General features: G+C 41.6%; 1 long non-coding RNA gene across 1 annotated transcript in view; it reads left to right on the plus strand.

Annotated features, from left to right (window-relative positions):
* The window catches only part of LOC308479836, a 99432-nt gene that overhangs the window by 70022 nt on the left and 5441 nt on the right, over window positions 1–23969 (plus strand). The window contains exon 3 of the long non-coding RNA XR_013987840.1: window positions 16574–16673. This is a non-coding gene — a long non-coding RNA (uncharacterized lncRNA). The remainder of the gene's footprint in view (window positions 1–16573; window positions 16674–23969) is intronic.

Here is a 23969-nt window from a genome sequence, read left to right on the forward strand (position 1 = left end):
GATTCGAACCCTGGTCTCCCAGGTCTGAATCTAACACTCTTAACCACTACACCACATTAACCTTTCTGCACTGCTCCAATAAACTGCTATAAAATAGAGCCACTGAGCAATATCCACTAAGATTCTTCACAAATGAAAGACATGATTCATAGTTGCTGGAGGCTACTCTACTGTGTTTGCTTTCCTTCATCAGGCTAGTATTACCACCATTCAAGGAATGGTGCCAATCCAGTAGTGTGCTCCCAAGTTTTTCTCAAGGTTAAGCAAAGGTTAGGTTCAATTTCAGCTCTTCTGATCCTAGTTTTGGTTTAATGGTCCAGGCTTGTTTGTTTCTTCTTAAGATTTATATACTGCTGTTTATACGCTAAGGTCACAGGGAAGGTTACAGAGATCCATCAATGCCAGGCACAGTCTTAATACTACAATATCAAAAGTCAGTGTACAAGTTTCTTAATCTGTTAAAAATAAATACATACATACATACATACATACTATTTTAGCAGTAGCAACTCGGTGTGCTGTGGCTGTGAAGAACTGTATTTTTATTTTATTTTATGGTTTTTTGTGTTTTAACATTGGACACCACCCTGATGTGTGTACTGATATGACAATACATAAATAAATACATAAATACATAAATGTATTATTTGCCCTGACAGGATCCCTGGAGATCATTAGGAAAGCTAGAAAATGCACAAGTATTGTGCCGTTATATAAATCTATGGTTCAACGCATTTGGAATATAGCATGCCTTTCTAGTTGCTCCCTCTCAACACAAATAAAATTTGCACAGATAAGGTCAACTGGAATGATCATGGCCTTGGGGGCTCTGTCTGATAAAAGGCCAAAGCATCTGGGGCTTTCTAGTTCAGTGGGAAAAGATGAGTGATAGAGAGGCGTTAGCAAGATAAAAAAAAGTTCATAAACCATGTGGCAACAGATACATTTTCTTCCCTCTCTCACTATTATAGACAAAGGGTCATCCAGTGAAGCCGAGGTTAGCATTATACTCAGCAGCGCTAAGAAACCAAAGCAATTCCTCACACAACACCTAATTAACCTTTTTGAAACCCAGTACCAGAAGATGCGAGACTGACCACCAATTTAGAAGGTTTTAAATACAAGTAGACAGAGTCAAGAAAGATAAGTGTATGAACACATCATGAGAGGCAAATAGGAGCAAATAAGAGGCAGCGTATATCTGTGAGCGCCAGATGCTGCAGAGCAACCAGCAAGCATCTGCCTGGCCTTTGGTGAAAGCAGAACATTGGAAATAGATGGTCCTTTGATCTGATCCAGCAAGGCAAATCTTAAACATTCCTATGAAGATTCCTTACAGAGCAAAGGCTGCAGCTGCAGCTCTTGAGGAACATATTTGTGCAGGACCATAATGAACTTTCTCATCTGATCTAACATCTGCAGAACAATTCCAGGATGCCGCAGATAGGGAGATCCGATTACAAGCGCCTGTGGGTTTCTTGACTATATGCCTGGTAACACAAGCATCGCCATGCAGAGTATAAGTAATTGGGACATAAATATAATTTCTCTGTTCCATAACCAAAACCACCTTGTCCCACCTCCCTGATGAGCGTTTTCCACAAAGTCCTTTGTTTCCTAATTGTATTGGTAATTTCAGATGCTCTGTGCCCCATCGTCAACTCATTTGGAACATGCATATTCCCATCAAAGTAAAGAAAAGGCTATCTGTGTGGGGGTTTTTTGAGAATCACGGCTTTCATGGAAGATTGCCTGATCCCATTATTGAAAATCAAGAGCAAAATGTACACAGAGATCCGTGTCAAAAGCAGGAGTGAAGGCAGCAGTTGATTTATATACATTTAAACCCACAAACTGTATTTGTAACCCTTTTTATTTATAGACACAGCTCACCATTAAAGCAACTAGCTATTATTTCCATATGTCCATGAAGAGAAATTTTACAAATGAAAATAATCTGAGCATAGCTCAACTGTTTTTCCATGACTAACCATGATGATGCTACAGAAGATGGCTTTAAATGCTTTCTTTGTTCGGTTGCCCCCCTACCCTTGAACAGTTACATTTCTAGATGGACTCAAGTTGTAAACTAATATTGAGCTTCTCATTGAGGCCAGACTTTCCCCCCCCTCCCCGTCAGGGTTTTTTTATGGGCCTAATGGGATTAAACTTGGGTATCCCATATCGCCCATGAAAAAGATCAACCTACATTTTACTCAAAGCCTGACATTTGTTTTAATATGAGTCATTTTTTAAAAAAGGATTGCTTAAAATATAACACACTATCCAATCTTTCACCCCACATTCCTCCTGCCTCAAAATGACAAATCAAGGATCCTAATGTTAATTCTGAAGTGTTAATTCAGAGCTATTTCCCCCTTATCAAGGCTGTGAGAGCTTGCTACTATTCTGCCGGACTGAAAAGCTACAGAATGCAACACTGCCTGGAGAATTCAGTTTCCTAATAATTCCAGCCTTTATGGGTGTATGCCACATTTTGGAACTATGCAGGCCTCCTAAGGCGGTTCACATCATTAAAAAAATAAAATAAAATCCAACATAAATCATGCAGTACAGTATGCAATAAAACAAACCAAGTCACTTTAAATTCTGCATCATATGCATCACGAGATAAGGTTAGCAAGGGCAGGCTGCAAGCCCCACCATCAACTTAAACCAAAGACCTGAGAGAACAGATACATTTTAAACTCATGCCGTAAACCCATTGGGATGGGTGCAGGCTAGATCTGTGAAGGAAGGGCACCCCACAGTGTGGGTGCCTCTGTTGAGAAGGGCATTAGGAACAGCATCGTGTGTTATCTTGAGCTCATTGGAGGAGAGTGTGATTGGCATGGCATTGGCCCTTGCCATGCTCACACATCACCTCTTTCAAAGGAGAGAGAGGGGGGCTACAGAATGCATTACGGAAAATATTAACAACAGCTGAATTGTGTAAAATAGGAGAAATCATGGAAATTTGTCTAATGATATATGATGGAGCAGGTTTTTCTTGCTCAAGCACTAAGGTTTATGCATTCTGACTTATGTATTTTAAAGCATGAAGTACACAGAGCTATTACTATTGCACATAGAACATGCAATAGTGCATGCTATGTTCACCATTGTGTACAGAGTAGCCTCGGGATAAAGAAGCCCAAATAAATCACACTGATTTTTTTAAGACTGAGACCACAACTTTGTACTAATTTGTCTGAGTGTAAGCTCATAGGATTGGGCTTAATTTCAAGTAAACTTGTGGACTTAAACTTACTTCTGAGTAAATGTTAAGAGAAACAGGCTACAGAGCTTATATCTGGAGGACTTTGACCCTGATGGATGGTCGCATATTCACAGCTTCAGCCAACAGATCCGACATCAGGGGTGATGGCAATTTTAAAAAAATAAACTGCAAACTGATACAGAAATGAGAAGCTTGGAGAAATCAAAATCAATGGAGTCATTCATCCCTAATGTGATCCCTAATTTGTCCATCCCTGAGCCTGGGATGGTTGTGTAGGGTATAACTGTGAAATACCAAGATGGAAAAGTATATTAGGACCAAGACATTATCAATATACATTGATAATATACAATATACATTAGGCTTTAGAAATTTTTGTAAACAAGAGAAGAAGAAATGAAAAAAGGCAGGTCTGTACACCAAAAGTTGTTGACAATTGCCTGACCGCTAAAATTGCCATAGTAATTCTTATATTCCATAGATCTAGACTTCTAGCAGACATAATCAGTGTCTATGCAGACTTATGAGAAGTTTAAAACAAAATATTTCAGGTGTCTCATATATACCAGAGGTAATAACTAGTACTAGCCGGATTTTTGTAGAACAGGGCCCCAAAGAAAACAGAGGAATTACCCCAGAGAGTGGCATTAACATCCTAAATATACACACAGTTGAAAAGCTATTTTCATTACAATATTTATACTGGAAAGTGCAACTAATGGGACCAATATGCTTGGGATTAAGCATTTTATGCAACTGAAGATACTTTTCAGTACCCATGAGAATCTACTGGAAAATTTAAAATAGCCACCATTAGAAATACTGTACACACACACTGTGGGAAGGCGGATTTTACCTTCATTTTGAAGGGTGAAAACATACACCACTTACCAAGAGGTAGATTATGAGAGAGTGCACATAACCAAGTCTATCTATTATGAGGAGAATTTCACTCCTCCTGCCTCTCCAGAATTTGCATCAATTGGGTGGGTGTGGTGTAATTCTCCTCTGTTTTACAGTTATTGCAGATTGGTTTACCAAGTTATTACACTGTGAGAAAATACCATTTGGTAAATAGTCATCTCTAAACTACATAAACATGCAGGCACCCCAAACTGTGAGAAGTATTTCTTTAAGAATAGAATTTCTTCAAAAATATACACAGTCCAAAAGAAAATTCACATACTCAAAGGCGGTTACTGAAAACATCAACACTGAGCTTGATGCAGATTGATATAGATCTGTGGAATAAGCCAAATAATCAACAAACCAATCTGTGCATAGATCTGTACTGTACTTATGAGGCAGTGCAAAGGCTGCCTCTTTCTTACTTAAACATTTTACAATTGCTTAGAACAGTGAATACCTCCACTGTGGCTGTGTGCTGTTGTTGCTCTAAAATGCTCCCAGGAAGCAAGTTCTCTTTGGAAATGGAATGATGGATTATCTAAGTTTGTAGGCGTATAAAAAGCTTGAGGTGTTAATGACAAGCACATAACAAGGCTAGATATGTTACTTGTTAATGAGCTCTGCTGCTTGAACAAATGATGTAGCAATTTACCTAATACAGTAGTCCTCAACCTTTCGTGACCCAAACATGCATTTGGGGACCTATTTCTTATTTGATTTTTTTTATCTCTTATTTGTATGGTAGTAGTGCTACCTGCCTTAGATCAGGCTGTGATCCAGTAGGGGTCATTGACCCAGCAGCTGAAGGCAAATAATAATGTGCAAAGGAATTAAAGGAATTGTAGGAAGGTGTGTATGAGAAGGAGGATTTGCGTGGTGAGTTCCCACCTCCCACCAGTAGAAATAAAGACACAAGACACCATTATTTAGGTTAATGGGCTAAAATTGGCCACAACTTTATTGGTTAGAGGTGATGAGCGGTATTGGCTTAGACATTGGTGCTAATCAACTATCCGGCTTCAGTCTGTCTGCCTGAAGGCCGGGAAGGGTTAACACCAACAGGGGGAGTCCTGCTGATGCACATCAACTAGGAACTCCCCCGGGGTCACCGCTTGGGGATGTGCCTTGGGCCCTGACCTCCAAAGGCTTTGGACAGGGCCACGCCCCCGAAATCCTTTACCGGACTACCCTTCAGTAACTGGGGGAGGTGATGGCGCTCCTCCCCCATTCATCTACATAACAATACCCCATCCAATGCCTAACCGCCAAACCGAGGAAATTGTGACGATTTGCTACGAGGTAGGCGAAAAAACCAAATGGCTGGTGCCAATTTGCCAAGTGGAAAATTCCTACCAAGCCCCTTAACGGCAACCAACCGAAGTCCATAGCAAGGTCCAAGTAGAAACCTTGAAGGGTGGTTGGGTGGGAAATTCCCCGGCTGATCAGCGGCAAAGAGGAAGCTCCTCTGCCGTGCTTGTCTTAAATGCTGCAAGCCACACACCCCTGAGCCAGCCAATTGGCAGAGGATTCCCCTGATCGCGCGGGGCTGGGAGCCAGCCTCCGCACGCATGTTGGGGGCGTGAAGCCCGCAACACCACCTCCTCCCGAGGTCGGAAGTGGCTATCTGGAAACATGGAAATGGATCAAATGGAATTGCTGAGGGTATGTATGCAGGAGAAGGATGATAAGCAAGAGGTTGGATGGATGCTTTAGTTGAGATTCCTGCAATGCAGGGGTTGGGCTAAATAAAACTCGGGGTCCCTTTCAACTCTACAGTTCTATGATTTTATGACGCCTCTCTGAAGTGGGGTTTGTTTGTTTGTTACTTGAATCTTAAAGAAACAATGCAGGTGTTCCTAGGTAAGAAAACGAAATGAAAGCCGTTTACCAGGGGCCCCTGAAGTGACATGTCACAGCCAAGACCTTTATTTGCGCAGGCAAGCATCCGTGCCCCGGTTTCTCTGGATGAGTGAGGACCATGCATATTTCTGAGAGCCAGTCACTCAGCTTGGCTCTCATCCACGTCACCTGGGAGATGCCACTTCAAACTGAAGAAGATATAAAAATGGTCCGTGAACAAACAGAATGGGGGGGGGGGAGAGTTCCTAACTAGACTTCTGTGACAGCCATTCTCCTGTGTGCCAGAATGATGATTATTTACACAATGAGGCAACGCTTTCTGCCTGCTGAATGGCAGCCTGCTTTTCTATTCACCACGACAAGGCAGCTCTGAAAAGGAGCCAGGCATTACGCAGCTAATGTAAAGCCTTTAGGATCCTATTGAACTCCCAAGACAATATACATTACAATGAGTAAGTTGAGATTCCTGCATTGCAGGGGGTTGGACTCAGTGTTTCCCAAGTTTTGGTCTCCAGTTGTTTTCCGACTACAATTCTCATAATCCGTGACCACTGGTCTTGCTAGGGATGATGGGAGTTGTAGTCCAAAAACAGCCGGAGATCCAAGGTTAGGAAACACTGGACTAGATGACCCCTATGGTCCCTTCTAACTCAACAGGTTTGTGGTTCTATGATTCTAATATTGACAGTTCATGAATGTCTATATTCGTATCGAATTTTGTGAATGCCTGAAAACTCAGAGGTATGTCAGTGAATAGTGACAGTCATTTTAAATGTGTTGTGTGGGGAGGTAGGGGTTATTGGTTTGTTGGTCTTACTTTTACTATGTATATTGTAGTTTTATTTTGCTGACTGCCCTGAGATCTGCGGATGAAGAGCAATATACAAATTTAATAAATCATCATCATTTAAATGGGATTATCAGAAATTACTGGTGTATGTCCTGAATGTGGGGGAAACATATCTAGTGTTGGACACAGTGAAATTCATCTGGCATAATCAAAATTCACATGTGAATGTCACATTCACTAAATTTTTTGGCACTAACAAACACAAACGGGGGGGGGGGGGGATCACACCTGCAAGTGGAGCTCAGAGCAATGCTCATTTTCAAAAGTATATATTTAAGATCCTTGGTATTCAGAAGCATATTGCTTCTAAGTAGGGTCTGACAGCAAGATGTCCCAGAAACTTTGAAGCAGTGGAAAGATCAGATAAGTGTTAATCCGTGCAGTTTCCTACTGGCTCTGATATCTTCTGTGAGCACATCCCAATAATACCTTCAGCCAAGTGACTAACATCCATCATGTGCAGCTAACTCTCACATACCCCCTTCCAAGAACAAGAAAATGAGAAACAGGCTTTTGACTGGAATGTGTGTTTGGGTGCTATTATTGCTGGCCCAAGGCATTCTGCTGCCTGCAGCAAAGCCCCTCCCCACCCACAAATAACAAGGGCCAATGCTTGTAAAAGTATTGCTGCACTATTCAAACACATCCTACTTATATCTGTTCGCTTTCCCCAGCCAAGTGTTTCCTGAAGCATATTGTATCACCTACCTGCTGACCCTCAGCACTATTAAAGTAAAATGTGGTTTGCAAACTGGGGAGACCAGGGGGGGAATTGGCCTTGCTTGTGATATTTGGATTTTATTGTGGCTTGTGGATATTCAGATTTGGGTAGAGAGACTAAAACATAGGAAGACAGAGAGCTGTCTTAGACTGAGCAAGAGGCATGCAGTATTATCTACGTTGATTGGAAGCTGCTATCCAGGTTTCAGACTGTGCAGTCCCAGTGCTACCTGAAGACGTGTAGAACCTGGGACATTCTGAATGCAAAGCAGATGATGTACCACTGAGCAGCAGCAGCCTCCCCCCACAACAGACCCTTCCCTTCAAAAGTTGCAATGAAGATGTCTTTGGTTTGCTTGGTCTCAAGCACATGCATGCTATTGCAGTTTGACAACACAAATATGGTGCAACATGAATGCTCAAGGCTAGCTGTGCAAGTGGTTCACAATGCCAACAACCATTGCAGGTTTTAGGTACAAAATAGAATGAAAATGACTGGCCAAAGCAATAATTCAGTTTTTATTTTTAAACCCAGCTTCAAAACAGGAAATGAATGCATTGCCTATTTCTATTTCTTCAGTCTGATATTTGGGTCTGTATTGCCTTTGAAGGAAACCATATCTTAAGAAAGGTTCATTTCTCTTCATTAATTAAATTATAGGAATCTGTGAGACTGTGCCCTTTCGTTCCTTGTGCCTGATCATATGTAAACAAAGTTTTGACAGAAGAGCAGATAAAGTTTATCTTTCTCTTACAGAATCAAACTGTCTATACAACTTAACAACCACCCAAAATGAAATAAATAAATCAGTATGATAATTGAAAGGAACTTTTGGAATAACCACTGGGTTCCTACCTAGGTAGTGAATCATGTGATGGCTATTAAGGGGAAACCAAATTATTTCCAAAGTAGCTTTTGTACTTGCCATGTACATGTTTTGTTTTTCTAAAATAAGCAGTATCATTGCAATGGTTAATTCATTTGCCAACAGACCATAAGGGTTCAAGGCAAAAGCAATGTTGCACCCAGGTCAGGAGAAGCAGGCAATGTACATCGTGCTAGCAGATGGATGCGTGCTGCTGCATTCATACATGCAGAGGCAAAACTTGAAGGGACTCTATTCTTTAAGCCCACCCCACCCTCACTCAGATTTAGGATAAAATTAACCAGTTGCTTCAGGGCTGAGTAGGAATTTTGGCCTGCTCACCAAATGGCCTAAAAGCAAACTTGGAAATACATACTCGGGTGAAGAACAAAGGGATTTTGAAGCCAAAATGAGTTCGGATAAGACTAGTAAAATTCTTTGAGGGAAAGTTCATATATATATATACACACACACACACACACTCACACTAAAATGAGTTATTGTTCCATTTCAAGTCAAGAAACAGAGAGAGTAAACGCCACTGAGTAAAGCAATGCTTACTTCTCAGTAAACATGCATGAGACTTGACTAAAGAGTTATTTGCCAATAAAATATCACTCTCTCGTGATCACGGTAAACTTACTACACTATACAGATGTCTACACTCTCAGGATAATTGTTATTTAATGTTCATTTTCCTCTGGCTGGACAGTGATTTTTTAAAAATATAGGTATGTGACCTGTCCAAAGTTGCTGAGCAATATTTGAAGCATGGCAGCACAATTCTAACCATGTCTACTCAGACATAAGTGCCACTCAATGGTGCTTACTCTCAGGTAAGTTGGCATAGGACTGCAGCCTCAATTTAGATTCTGTTCCATATTTACTCCCATCTTTCCTAAAGAGCAAGACAAAAAATACCTTCCAAGTTTATGCAAATGTACTTCCTCAGAATTAAAAAAATCCAATTAAACAGAACTCAAAATCTTTCCATCCACTATGCTTCCTTTTTTCTCACTAGCTGTCATATTAAGATGTTCCCCTCTCCAGTTTGTGCTACAAACACAAGCATGGTCTCTTGGCTGCCTATACTTGTAACCATCTGTTGCAATGGCAACATGCCCAGTTGAAAGGAGCTTGCTTCATTTCTCAAAGACAGAGGTGCTAAGAAAGGTTTGGATGGACAGGTGACAGCTTTGACATCTCTCTACAGACAGGTTTTTCACCTTGAGGCATATTTTTCTCCCTGTCCTAGTTTGACAAGATTACATCTGTTGGCAATCAGGGTCCATAATTCCCCTCAACAAAGTGTTTCAGTACAGCAGAAGATCACCGGCATTTTCCTTTGCCAAGAGAAAGATTATTTCATAACCAGAACTCGGCCAAATAGCATATCCGAATACATATAGCTTCCAGACATACTGTTCTAATAATCTCATAGAACCATAAAGGATTCAGTCTGACGCTAAAAAAACACAGTCACATCACTGGCTGCACATAGCCAATCAGGCTCAATGTAATTGCTAAAAGTGCCTAATGAGAAGCTCTGCAGCCATATTATGACAGCAAGAGCAGTGGCAGGGGAAGAAAATAATTGCGAGGAGAGGAGGGCTGATGTCCGAGTCTCCAGCTGGAATGGGTAGGACTTGAAATACAGACTTTTGCCTCTCCCCGAGCCCATGGCAAGTCAAGCCCAGGCATCTCCAGAGATCAGACACAGCTTAGCATGAGTTCATTTGTGTTCCCAGCCATAAGAGCTGGTTGCCAGTGCTGATTCTTTCCCTGACCCACACTTAACTAGCAGCAGTGAGAGTTTGTGGCTCAAGTCTCCATTAGGCTTAACCATGCTACCAAGGGCTATTTGTTTTAATGGAAAGAGACAACTATATATACCGTATTTTTCGCCCTATAGGACGCACTTTTCCCCCTCCAAAAATGAAGGGGAAATGTGTGTGCGACCTATGGGGCGAATGCAGGCATTCGCTGAAGCCTGGTGAGCGAGAGGGGTCGGTGCGCACCGACCCCTCTCGCTCTCCAGGCTTCAGGAAGCTCTCCGCAAGCCTTGGGAACTCCCGCGGGCTCCCAAGGCTTGCGGACAGCAGCCTGCAGCCCGAAACCTGGGGAGCGCAGCGGGCTTCGGGCAGCTTTCCGCAACCCTTGGGAGCCCGGCGAGACTTCGCGCCGGGCTCCCTAGGCTTGCAGAGAGCTGCCTGTTCTGGGAGCTGGGGTCGGGGGAAGCTCGGGCTTCCCCCGCCCCAGCCCCGCGCCTGGGGGGGGGGAAATAATTTTTTTTCTTTATTTCCCCCCAAAAAAACTAGGTGCGCCCTATGGACCGGTGCGCCCTATGGGGCGAAAAATACGGTACATTGTTCCCAGGCATGTGAATTTGATAGGCTTGCCTTTAGATGTCAGGTGAACCAAATTTCTCCCCCATCCCTACTGATGAGGCAATGGAGGGTGATGAGACAGGATTCCCATTCATGGGGAGGAGAGATTCCACATTGTCGCAATACAAAGGCAGAACCACTAACAGGAGGAGAAAATCACCTTGCCTGCATAGCACAATCACCTAAGGACAGGTGCAGTGCCTTCTACTACAGCAGGGGTAGTGAACCTAGCTGTGGACTCCAGGTGTTGCCGGACTCCAACTCCCATCAGCCCCAGTCAGCGTTGCCGATGGTCCTGGGTGATAAGAGCCAACAGCCCAGCAGCATCCCCTGGTCTACCAAATCTGGAAACTTCAAGACTTCAGGAAGTGCTAGTTGGTATTATTCCATTAGGAGGACACAGAACCTTCTTTTTCCACGATACCCAGTCAGTATAGAAAGCCTACCACTGGTAAATATCACATTTTAAAATTAAAACAAAAACAAAACAAGGAATATGCTAAGACAACAGCAGGAAAGGCATTTGCGCTTTCTGATACACCCTCAGGTCATTTTCCAAAACATAAATGAAAATGCTGGGGATGTTTCTTTTGTCCAAAGCAGCACTAAGTAGCTTTCGGGGCTAATTAGTTGCCTAGGTAAAAAAAAAACCCAAAACCACCCTACAGTAATTTTCCCATGTGCTTGGAAATGCTTAGATAGGCTTTTTTCACCTTCCAGTGTAGTCTTAGAGAACAGCAGTAAATCAGCAGGGTTATGGAAAGAGCTAACTTTCAACAGAAACCCATTAGACATACCCATGTGATGTATCTCACTGCTTTTACTGTAATACTTTCCAGACAGTGCTTTTTAGTTCCTGGTTCATTAGGTATTATATATCCAGTCCTTGGGCAAGAAACATGCTGTGGGAAATGCCTTGCTCGCCCTGGCCCTGTTTCAGCTCCATGCGTGCCCAGCGACAAAGGCTGGATACAGGTTGTTCCAGCCAGATACTCAGCAACAGCACTAATCAGTTGTTTGGCAGGGGACAGGAGGGCGAGTAAGTCAGCCTCCATCTCCCCATCCTAAATTCCATCAGTCTGATTGAGGCTATGTATGCGCAGCTCTGGCTGGGGAAGGGCTCTTGTTCAGTGGTAGAGCAACTGATTTGTGCACAGAAGGTCCCAGACTCAATCCCAGGCATCTCCTGGTAGGGCTGGGTATGTCTCACGCCTGACCATGGAGCAACCAACAACCATGGAGATTTGCTGCCACCCAGGTAGATGGTGGAACAGTGCCCTGGCTCCACATAATGCAGATTCCTATGTTCTGTTTGGGCTGGGGAATTGCACACAAAACGTGTACATGTGCGCACCTGATTCCTGTTTCTTCATTACATTTCTCTTTAATTATCCTTTTCAGTTACAATCAGAAGCTTGTGTTTTCTGACCATGTAGTTTTATTAGAGTTTAAAAAGAAAAATACAAGTATTATTGTCAAATATCTTTGGGTCCAAACTAAAACATTATTTCAGACATCCAAGCCAATCCATCATCATGGAAGAATAATATATTTGGGGAAACTGGTAGGGACATTGAACTTTTTGTATAGCAAAGCATGTGCTCTATCTCTGAGCCACAGCCCTTTCCCTTGCACCAGTGGGTGGTGATTGCAGGTCAAATAACTAGCTTTTTTAAAAGTTTTAAATCTGTATTGGCTCTCCACTGGCTTTTGAAGATGCACCTGTTTACAAACAGGTGTGCACCCGGACATGCACAAACCTCAGAACCACTACATTTGCAGTAGCTCTGGAACTCAGTCTTTCATTCAGAAATTAGTTTTGGGAATAGACTTGCCAATGGACTTGAGATTTTAGAAGTCTGCAGAGGAAATGAATGGAAAAGGCAGCAAAAAGGCAAGAAGCGAGTTTACATGGTGCTGTAGCACTAAGATGAATTTAAAACAAATGTTAACTAACATCTAGCTGTGCCATCCTGTTTGAGTCTCCATAAAAAAAAACACCTCTCTATTTTCAACAGAGATCCATAGTCCAGTGACCACTTTCCACACTTTCCATTGAAGAAGGTATCGATGGGGGTGGAGGCAGCTCAGAGCTCAGATTAGAACATTCAACCGAGTACAAGAACTGAATGCAGTTGCCGAACCACAGAATTGGGAGGATGGGAGTGGGGAGGCTGCAGTCCTGTGCACAACCTGACAAAGCAAGGGTTTCAGCAGGCTAAAGAGGGAACTGAAAAGCATAAGGCTGCATATCTTTTGGAAGTCCCCCCACCACCACCTCCAAAGTACAATACAGTTTATTTGCTCTTCCTACAGAAAGCCTTGCAATGGGGCATTCTGGGTGTGGGGATTCTGTGTATCCTAAGCTGGCCCCACTGCCATCAGTTGATGAAATTGGGCACGATGTGCAGAATGTGTCCTGCAATAGGGTTTCTCATGTCAACATAAGCAGGAGGAGTATTACATCCTCTACCAGTCCTTTTTTCTAAAATAAATAAATAAATGTTTAGGGCTACTCTCATTTTCCTACTCGTATTGAAATACTGCCACTCAATGAGGCCAAACTTAGATTCACAAAATCTTTAGGGGTATGCGTACCCCTGCGTCCCTCCAGAAAAAAGCACTGTCATTAGAAAATGCTGTAGGGTTCCTTAGCGTCTCTCTTTTCACTCTCTGAATTAGAAAACATTTAGGATGAGAGCTACTAACATGCCCACTCATGTCACCCTCTTTCCCCGTGAAACAATGGGGTGGCTCTAACAAACTTGAATTGCCTGACAGCAGTACCGTTTCTAGGGATGTGGTGCATAGCCCTTTTGCTGTTGTTGTTTGTTTTGCATGCATTGGGTTGAGTTCAGCTAGCAGTTTCCTTAACAGAATCTCTAAAAGGCTGCTGTGCTGAGGTCACTTCCTGCTTATTGAAGGCAATAATGGTGCAGCCCTGAGAATGTCTCCAGCCAAAAACCAATTCTGCCCAAACATAAACTTCTTCATCAAAAGAATGCAAGCTGAATATAAACATTAACTCATATAATAGCTATTTGCTGAACATTTGACAGGTCAACAGATTTAGCTGAAATAGCAATAATTCTCCACACATCTTCAAAGCTGCATCATATGTTTCTTTTGCATGATAGAATTGCAATAGTCATATTTTGAACTTCCTTGATGCTGCCATTTGTTCTGATTTGATAGGAAGATGAGTGCATGCATTTCCCTTGGGGGTGGAGGGTGGGAAAGAAAGCCTGATGAAGAAGTTGCATTAGATTGTGTTCTGTACTACCAATCATCTGTTCAGGGGGAAGGAAAGAGGGAGAAGAGGGCTCCTCCTGAACAGATGATCAGTAATATGTAGTCTCTGCTCCTCGAGCAGGTTTTTTTAACCCAGGGAAATGTCCCCACTAAGCTGATTTGCAAATGCTTTGTTTTGCTATTGGAAAGGGGAAATTGCATCTTGTATCTATACACACATGTATAGATATATTTCTTATTGCACTAAATAAGGCCAAGTTTATCCTGGCCATGACTGCATAGAAGGAGAAAACAGACTTTGGAAATCCATTTAACAGTCTTGTGCAAACTCATCCAGGAAATTTGAGGTACGGCAGTCTCGTCTCAACTTAAAAAGGAGGTCTCTGTATATTCTCTCCCACACACAATGAAAAAAAGAAAACGTGTCTTTCCAAGCCAAATCAGGACAACTGTTAACCAAAGAATGAAAAAAGAAAATCCTCACAAAAGGAAATTAATGTGCATGGGAAACTGCACACAGGACACTGTGTGATGCCTTAAGTTTGTTGTGTGCTGATTTTCACGTTTCCATCCTGTTTTCTACAGTATTATTTCTGCTAGGTTGCTCCTGTGTCTTCGCCTACTCACTCTTTCCCAGAATCTGATTCCAGTTCCCACTGTCTAGAAAATGGGATTGCCAAGATATTTGTTAAATCATCCGAACCTAAACATGAAGTCAGGATGAGAATATTTGCTTCAGGGATAATAATGAGGAAAGCAGTTGCACTCCTGTGTGGTTGATTTACAGAACAGATGAAGGCATTACGATTTATAAAAACCAAACTAGGTACCTCTCTTCTAGAAATAAGAGATTGTTCCATTAGCAAAACAGTGGAGATCTTGCAGTCCAGAAGTGAGGAGAAAGTATGTTTTAAGTAACCCATTACTTTTTGGTTTGACGTTGGTGCTTTAACTTTTTGTAAACCCAAATGTGTGTCCTCTTGGCACAAACTGAAGTAAAGCGGCAGATCACAATGTAGAGATTGTGGGATTGTCAATATTAAGGCCATTCTCTGTTGTTTTTAGACACATCTGTTTGCTTTTTAAACAGTTTATTTTATTATTTTACTGTTGTGTGTTTTATTATTTATGCTCCATATCCTACCCTGGGATAAAAGGCAGAATACGTATATTGTTTAATGAATTAAGCTCTCGCATGTCTGTGTAGCACACTCTGCTGAAATTAACTTGAAAAATGTTGCAACCAATAAACTTCTGTGCATGCATTGGAGCTTGTGACCTAGAAGAGATAAGAGGATAATCATTATTTATATACTGTACTGTCCATTTGGAGTTGCTCGTTAGAGAAAATTTCTCCGGGAAGCAAGATTAGATCAGCCAGACCCAGTGAAATCTCTGTGGATAATGTTGTTCTGTTTGCAATCTTTGCACTTCCTCAGGCAGGTCGGTTAGCAGTAGCCCCCATGCATGCGCTTGTTCTGAAATTAGCATGGATCACCAGCATCCCATCTCTGTAGGATTGCCGTGCACACATGCATTATTAGTTGGAGAGCTTTATTTCAACAGTGCACTCCATTTTCAGAGAGCAAGTAAACGTACTTCAAGTGCCACCAGAATAATCTTTTGGGTCAATAATAGGCTCCCCGGCAGTAGGAAACGATGAACATGCATACTGATTTGCTGATCCTACTTGATCAGTGCATATTCATGTCAAGCACTTTCACATCTGGTGCACAACTGCCAGCTTCCTTCAGAATTCAGATTTTTTTTAAAAAAATTAATGGTGGTAACAACATAAAGAGTTAATGTGACTAATTTGCACTGCTCTTCTACACATTTTATTTATTGCTTAACAATAAAACAACAACAACTACTACTACTACTACTAATAATAATAATAATAAGCCATTCTGGACAGCTCCCAATAAAATATTAAAAGCACAATAAAACATTAACTATTCAAAACTTCCCTGTACAGGGCTGCCTTCAGATGCCTTATAAAAGTCAAATTGTTATTTATCTCCTTAACATCTAATGGGAAGGCATTCCATAGGGTGGATGCCACTATCGAGAAGGCCCTCTGCTTCCCTGTAGCTTTGTTTCTCACAAGGGGGAACTGCCAGAAGGCCCTTGGAGCTGAACCTCAGTGTCCAGGCTGGACGATGGGGGTAGAGAAGTTCCTTCAGATCTACAGGGCTGAGGCCGTTTAGGGCTTTAAAGGTCAACACCAACACTTTGAATTGTGCTTGGAAATGTACTGGGGTCATGGAATCTACCCCGTGTGATAAAGTGGTATTTCATATTGAAATGCACCATCTTCCTACCTATGCTCTTCCCTGCAAAATATTACATATTACATTCGGATAACAAAATTTCTTACAAAAGATTTTATTTGCAAAATCCTGCACTGTTTGCAAATTAGGAAATGGCAGGTGTAATAATTTGGTCCTTTGGTTGCTGATATAACAAGTTGCATTTATTTTCTCAGATTGCAGCAATATGATGAACGTGCAGTGCAAGAGAATCTTCAAGACAGCATGAAGTTGAAACCAGGAAAAACGGCAAATATTAAATAAGGAAAATGTGAGGTACGTCTCTACCTGCCACTAAAGGTGAGGTTGGTGTAGACTGATGTCAGCTGAATGAAAAACAAATGGGCTTGCAAAACACTTTCCATTCTCTTTTACTTCTCTACCTATTCCTACGTTTGCCTGTGGCCATTCCCTTTGTCAAAACCTTGCAAATACCTGGATTTTTCATCGGCGTTTTTGAAAACTGAACGCAGCAACCAACGACAAACCAATCTGATATGTAGAACAGAATAGACACCATTCTTGAAAAAGAGATGTGTAACTGAGTGAATGGAAATTTTGAAACCAGTTGTAGTAGTGCAGATGTTAATGTTGTTGGGGGGTTTTGTGTGCGAGAATATAAACATAAGAAAAGCACTGCTGGATCAAGTCAATGGCCCTTCCAAGTCCAGCATCTCTCTCAACCAGATGCCCATGGGAAGTACAGAAGCAGGACATGAGCTCAACATCACTCTCCTCACCTGTGATTCACAGCAATTGGTAGAGTCTTACACATTGTAATAGAAACAAACAAACAAACAAACAAAAATAGTTCAAATTAATGGTTTCCAAACTGATCAAAATAATATTTAGGAGCAACCCAGTTTCAGCCTTGCTGGGCAGCAGTGGACTTTTTCCAAAATGGCTGCTTCAGTGATGGAAACTGCAAAAATGCTATACACACACACACACACAATATTCCCAAAAGAGCCCCAGGGCAAACAACAAACTAGCAAAACAATACATTTTATAATAATATAAAGACATTAGGAGCATCTAAAAACATGTAAAATTTATAAATGAAGTTATTCCAATGTAATACCAGCCTTTCAGATGTAATAAGATGTAGAATAATAACATATGTTCTTTTGGTGCTTTATGCTTTGAGGGTGTATTCGCATGAGTGCATTGCATACCAAAATTTCATCAGTGACATTGACATGTACATGACCACAGATGTCTTCATTGCAATTCATTCTTCTGACGCGGACATTTTCCAGAACTGTCTGTTTTACATCCACAGTAATCACTTCATAGCAAAAATCCTAAACCTGTGAAAGAGTAATCCAATGTGGTTTCCATCCCGTTGCTCCAATTATAACCCCTGTGCTGACAGAGGTTGCAAGTAACCACTTCTTCACCCCCATACACATAGCTGTCAACGTTTCCCTTTCTTTAAGGGACATTCCCTTATTCCAAATAGGATTCCTCGCAAGAAAAGGGAAAAGTTGATAACTATGTCCATACATGAATAGCCTAGGAGACGGCAATGCATGATATGTTATTGTAACATTTCTTTTATTGATTGAATGTATTTGATGGAACTCAGCATCTTAAAAAGCAGAGACATCACCTTGCCAACAAAGGTCCGTATAGTTAAAGCCATGGTTTTCCCAGTAGTGATGTATGGAAGTGAGAGCTGGACCATAAAGAAGGCTGATCGCAGAAGAATTGATGCTTTTGAATTATGGTGCTGGAGGAGACTCTTGAGAGTCCCATGGACTGCAAGAAGATCAAACCTATCCATTCTGAAGGAAATCAGCCCTGAGTGCTCACTGGAAGGACAAATCCTGAAGCTGAGGCTCCAATACTTTGGCCACCTCATGAGAAGAGAAGACTCCCTGGAAAAGACCCTGATGTTAGGAAAGATGAAGGGCACAAGGAGAAGGGGACGACAGAGGACGAGATGGTTGGATAGTGTTCTCGAAGCTACCGGCATGAGTTTGACTAAGCTGCGGGAGGCAGTGGAAGACAGGAGTGCCTGGCGTGCTCTGGTCCATGGGGTCACGAAGAGTCGGACACGACTAAACAACAACAACAACATTTGATGGAACTACCATGTGAAAAGCAGCACTTGCATCTCTTCATTCAGTGATACATATTCACCACAGTTGTACATCAGTGCAAAGTACCTTTCAATCCTACCTAAAAACATGTATTGAACTCCATGAGTTTCAACACTGAAAATATGAGTGTGTCTGAAATCCTGAAGACTGACTACATGTCCCATGCTGTGAGGTCCTGCTTCCTGCAAATGATGACGTGGCGTCTCAAGCTATGGATTCATGAAAGAGAATCAATGCCTTGGTTATCTTCTCAACAAGTTTCATAGCAATATCACAAACATCTCTGTGTGTAAAGTGCTTTGCCAGACCAAAGCCACAGCTTAACAGAAATCTGCAAAAAGAATAAAATGGCAAGGGCTTCAGTGTAAGATTCAAGAGTCCTGATCTGTTTTCTCAAGCAGTTATCAGTGAAAGCAGCATCTTACATGAGGAACATTATTCTTGATTGCATTTCTTCATGGTTGTATGGGGTGACAGTACTAATGTCAAAATGATGGATGGTGGAAATTGCTGGCTAATCAAGATTATTTTGTAGATACGCCTTGAGATAATCTCTACAAGAACTTTGAACGATTCAGTCTTGTTTTCAAAATCCATAGCAGTTGATGGACAGAGGTGTCTCATACTCGCATCACATTCCATGCAACATCGGTTGACTAGTATGCATGACTAGAAAACCAGTTCAGCATACCCGTGACACTTAAGAGCAGTCCCAGCGTTGAGTACACTTATCTATCCAGGACCATCAATAGCTACTGCATTAACATCAGGGCAAGTGTTATCCGTGTTTGAAAAACAAAGACACTTTACCATCAGCCTAAACCTGAGTTCTCCAAATACTAAAATAGGTGGTGATCTCTGCTGTCTTTATGTGACAAATTACTGGTAATTGCATATTCTTTCCATGACTTGGCAATGACTGCTGGGGCTCAACAGGGTAAATGGGATATGGGGGTGCTCTGCAAAACGTAAGTATAGCAGGCAGCCAAGGTAGTTCACTGATGACCTTTCAGTGTATGGCCAGTGACACCCATATATATATAACCCCTTTAAGAGGGGGACCCTGGAATCACCGCTGCTGGGCGGTGAGTCACCACTTCATGCCCCCCCCCCAATATGGGGAAGAAAAGACTGAAGGATTCCACCCAAGGCCATAACCGACAAAGTTGTGACGAATTGCTACAGGGAAGACAAAAGCTGCCAATGCAGGAAAATTTCTTCCTGGTCCTTCAACAGCAACCAGTCAAAGACTGTAGCAGCGCCTGCTAAACAGGAAGAAAAAGTTAACCTGCAAACAAGAAACATTAAACAAAGGGAGGGTAGGGAGGAGGAATCTCCAGAGCCGACTGCCTGGCTATTGTCGGCTCCACCCCCTATTTATAAATGGGGCTGGCCCCACCTCCCAACAAGAAACTTGGTTACTGAGGCTGGTCATGAACCTCCAAAAATTAACACTGAGAGGCAAGCCAGCCCCTGTTTGCCAGTAAGCTCCCTGGGAACTGTAGCACCATGCGCAATCCCGCAAAGGGCACCCACAACGTAAAGTGTGAGTGCTCATTATATCAATCGGTTTGTGGTTTCTTATTTTGGTACAAGTTTTCATTGTTAGATAAACCACCACTTGCCTCTATTGATGCAACTTCAGGTGCAACGCTGCTGTGCTTTCTCTGCATCGCACAGTTGAATCATAGGCACTGCAAAATGATGAATGCTGAACACCAAGAAGCATATTCTATAATACTACTCATGCCTTACAAAGCCATCTCTATGAGGGCTGTGAATACAGTGTATTTCCACAGTCTGGTATAAATCAGCTTTCCCCAACTTGCTGGTGTTTTGTGCTGCAACTGAAACTCCCATCAGCCCCGACCACCATCACCAAAGGTCAGGAATGATGAAAGTTGACTTTCAATTATATTTGGAACACACCTGCTTAGAAGAGGCTAGTATAAATGGATCACTAAAGGAGTTTTGGACAAGCATCACAACACACTATTTTTTCAGTTTCTGCTAGATGCTGGGCTTCCTGTTCACACGCACGTTTGAGATTGTTTCCCCAATATCACAGATACCAAGAGCACATACCATCTTTGAGACTGTGCAGCAAATCAGGAATAATTGGAATTAGTTTATTCTTGTAATACATAGCATTGTAGTTGCTTATCCTGTCCACACCTTGTTCTTTGAATTGGACTTCCCCCCCCCCCAAGACCGGCCACATAAAGTGCCATTTCTGTGTCCGTTGTTTGAGACGTATGACATCTCTATAGAATTTTGTAATGCAGTCAAGATGATAAATGGCACGATTTGCCACTAATTGCAACCTGATGGGAACTTTGATGTCCCTCAGCTAGGTGGGGAGTAAATTTGGTTCAGTTCTCATTTCCCGAAACAATATGCCGACCAAAGAGCAGCTACTTGTTTGAAATTTACACTTTCTGAATTTTGTGGTGCAGTTCTTGAACAACACAATGCTGGAAAAAATGTTATATTAGAGGAGAAAGTGATACATAAAATACATGTGTTAGTGAAGATAACATATAAAGTGCATTATATCAGGGGAAATTGTTTTCCAAAATGTGCATATCAGGCAAAACAGCATGCAAAAGTGTACATATTAGGAGAAAAGTGTACTAAAATGCTGATGATTTTCATGAGGGCTTTAAAGAAAATCACAAGCTAATGCAGTGAACTGTACTTAAGGTTGGCAAAATGAGAAAACGGGAGAAATTGAAAATGGCATATTTGTCCATCTGTACCCTCAACTCTGTCATAACCTTTCGGACTTGATCGTTAAGATTGAACCTCAGTGCTTTTGTCAGTTTAACTTTGTCCCCTTACATCAGAAAAAAAGGAACCATGAAGATCGACTAACATTGCCTACTAATTAAAAACACTAATTTAACCACAAACTGAAATTGTAAATAAATTAATAATAATTAAGAAACCAAGCACTTTGAAATGAATAATATAAAACCAATGCAATAAATATCAGCAAAGCTGTTATAAATTAGAATTGATTCTATGCCAATTTGTCATCAGCAGGCAGAATACTACATTTGAGCCAAATCCCAATACTTCTGCTGGTTGCAAATTAACTTCCATCGTTGATGTGCAGCAGACAGTTGCTTTGGGTGCTGTTTCTTGTGCAAATCGGCTGTTTGAAGCACAGCATGGGCAGTTGCATTTATGAAGTTATACTTTGTTATTGCTTTCCCTCAGCCACAAAATGATTAAGTTTAATAGCATATTTATATTAAAGTGTAGGAAGAAACCACCAAACCACCGACTCTAAAACCTGAAAGCACTGCATTTCCAATAGTCAGTTTAAGTACTGTGAATAACTGCCACAAACATATGGATGGAAATTAATTTTAGGGTTGAGTTGAAATTTCTTGGAAAATAATATTCTGATAAATTATCTGATTAATTCCTTTGCCGGGGTGGGGTGTCCCTGAATCCTCCCCTCTGAGGTATGCTTTGGCCCAGTTCTTTAGTTCAGTCGGTTGAGCATGAGACCCTTAATCTCAGGCAAGACTTGCATTTTCTAAAGGAAGCTTCTTGCCCATTTCCCAATACTTGTAATAAGCTTAATTGACACTGTTTGTTAACCATGTTGGTGACTGGTGTTGGTACAGATGAGTTTTTGATGTGATAGTTCTTAGAAATTTTCTGCTGATTTTATTTTTTTGCTCCCACGCAAACTGTTGGAGAACATATTTCAGCCATGTGGCAGCCATTCACTTGCATGGGAAACAATTGGGATGAAGATAATCCTACTTACTCTGCCTGATGATCCCAGCTTTGATAAATAATTCTCCTGTTTTAAATACCCAGCCTCTTCACCAGCATAGCTCTGGTCTGAGATTTATTTCATAGTCATACTAGAGTATGACAGAATTTTGGACGGAGGAAAAATCTCCTGCCTTTCTAATAGTAGTAGTTAGTGTCACCAAATGTAATGGATTGGCACAAAGTTCAGCACGGACAAAATGAAGCAGTTATTCAAACAACATTTAATTAACATACAAAATTCATTACCACAAGTTATTATGGCCACTAGCTGAGATGCCTTTTATGAAGGAGTAGACAAATTCGTGAAGGATGGGCATTTAGTGAAATGGAACTACTAAATTGTACACTAGTGTTGAATGCATCATGCTGAGCAAGTGAACATCATTAGCTTTGATGGTCTGCTTTAGTCTAGTCACCATTAGCAGAAAAGTTCCAGGCTGATCACTGGGTGACCTTGGCCCAGACTTTGTCTCTCAGCCTACCCTACCTCAGACGGTTCCTATGAGAATTCAATGGAGTGGGTGAACCATGTTTGCCACCTTGAGCACCTTGGAAGAAAGGTGGAATGCAAATGCAGTCAGCCGGTCGACCAAAAACTATTCATCTAGCCATGCAACGAAGGAAGCTCAACACTCACATTACCTCGTGGGCAGCTGTAATGTGCTCTGAATTTGCCACTTGAGCCAAGTTTGGGTTTTGTGGAATTGTAACTTAAGAGCTACGCTTAAATTACTCTTGCCTCAGGGATGCTGGCTAAACCTTTCACAGTTACATTTGCAAGTTTTTACTGTGTGGAGTACAGCTATCACCCAGTATATTCTCCATCCTTCTAGCAGCCAACAGGAATGTGGTGCTGAGATTTCACATGGGGTGTAACCATCATAAGTGAGTAATTGCGTATAAACAGGCAGCGGAGCGGGGAAGGGGAGAACTTGTCACAGCTATCCTATTTTGGGTAGCATTCCCATGGCAAGAACAATGTGTGGTCCAGCGCTCTGTTAACATAACTTATTAATCTTTCTACAAGTGAATACATAGAGGTGAGAAAGCAAAGAAAAAAGACGGGGTTTGAAGCATCCCAAACTTACAGAAGTAATAATGAAATAGTTTCCTTCTCTGCAGAAGCTATCATGTTCAGTTACGAAGCAAAGTCTGCATGTGGAAACCCAATAGTGTCAGAGATAACAGTGCTAATTGGTAGTGTCCTCTGGGAATCAGCTTCACTGTGAAAGTCATTGATGTCAACAATCACCGCAATTAACTCTTGATAGAGCAAATCCTTCATGATTATTTCTTTATAGCCAGAGAAACTATTAGAGCTCTCCAAAACGGTAGGCCCAGTGCAGCCATTGCTAACCACCTTTACGTCTAATTTATTTCAACTTGAGTGATTCAATTACATGCATGTCATTGCCCTTGAAATCAGCAAGGCTTGATAGTGCTTAACGTTGCCTGAGTCATGCCAATTATTTTTATGTAAACAGTGCTATGCATTAATGTACCTGGTACTTTTCATGATAAGCAAAGGAGCCAGAAAAAATCTCTCCTGATTTCTGGAAATTATGGTGTCATCAGTGTCCTGTTTTATTTGATTTCTTCTACAGGAACAAATAAACCTACCTAGATGGTTTGGCAGACAATTTTACTCTCCCAAGGCAAATTCCCATACCTA

Source organism: Podarcis pityusensis, assembly GCF_964106645.2.
Source record: "Podarcis pityusensis genome assembly, chromosome: 6".
NCBI classification, from domain to species: Eukaryota; Metazoa; Chordata; class Lepidosauria; order Squamata; family Lacertidae; genus Podarcis; species Podarcis pityusensis.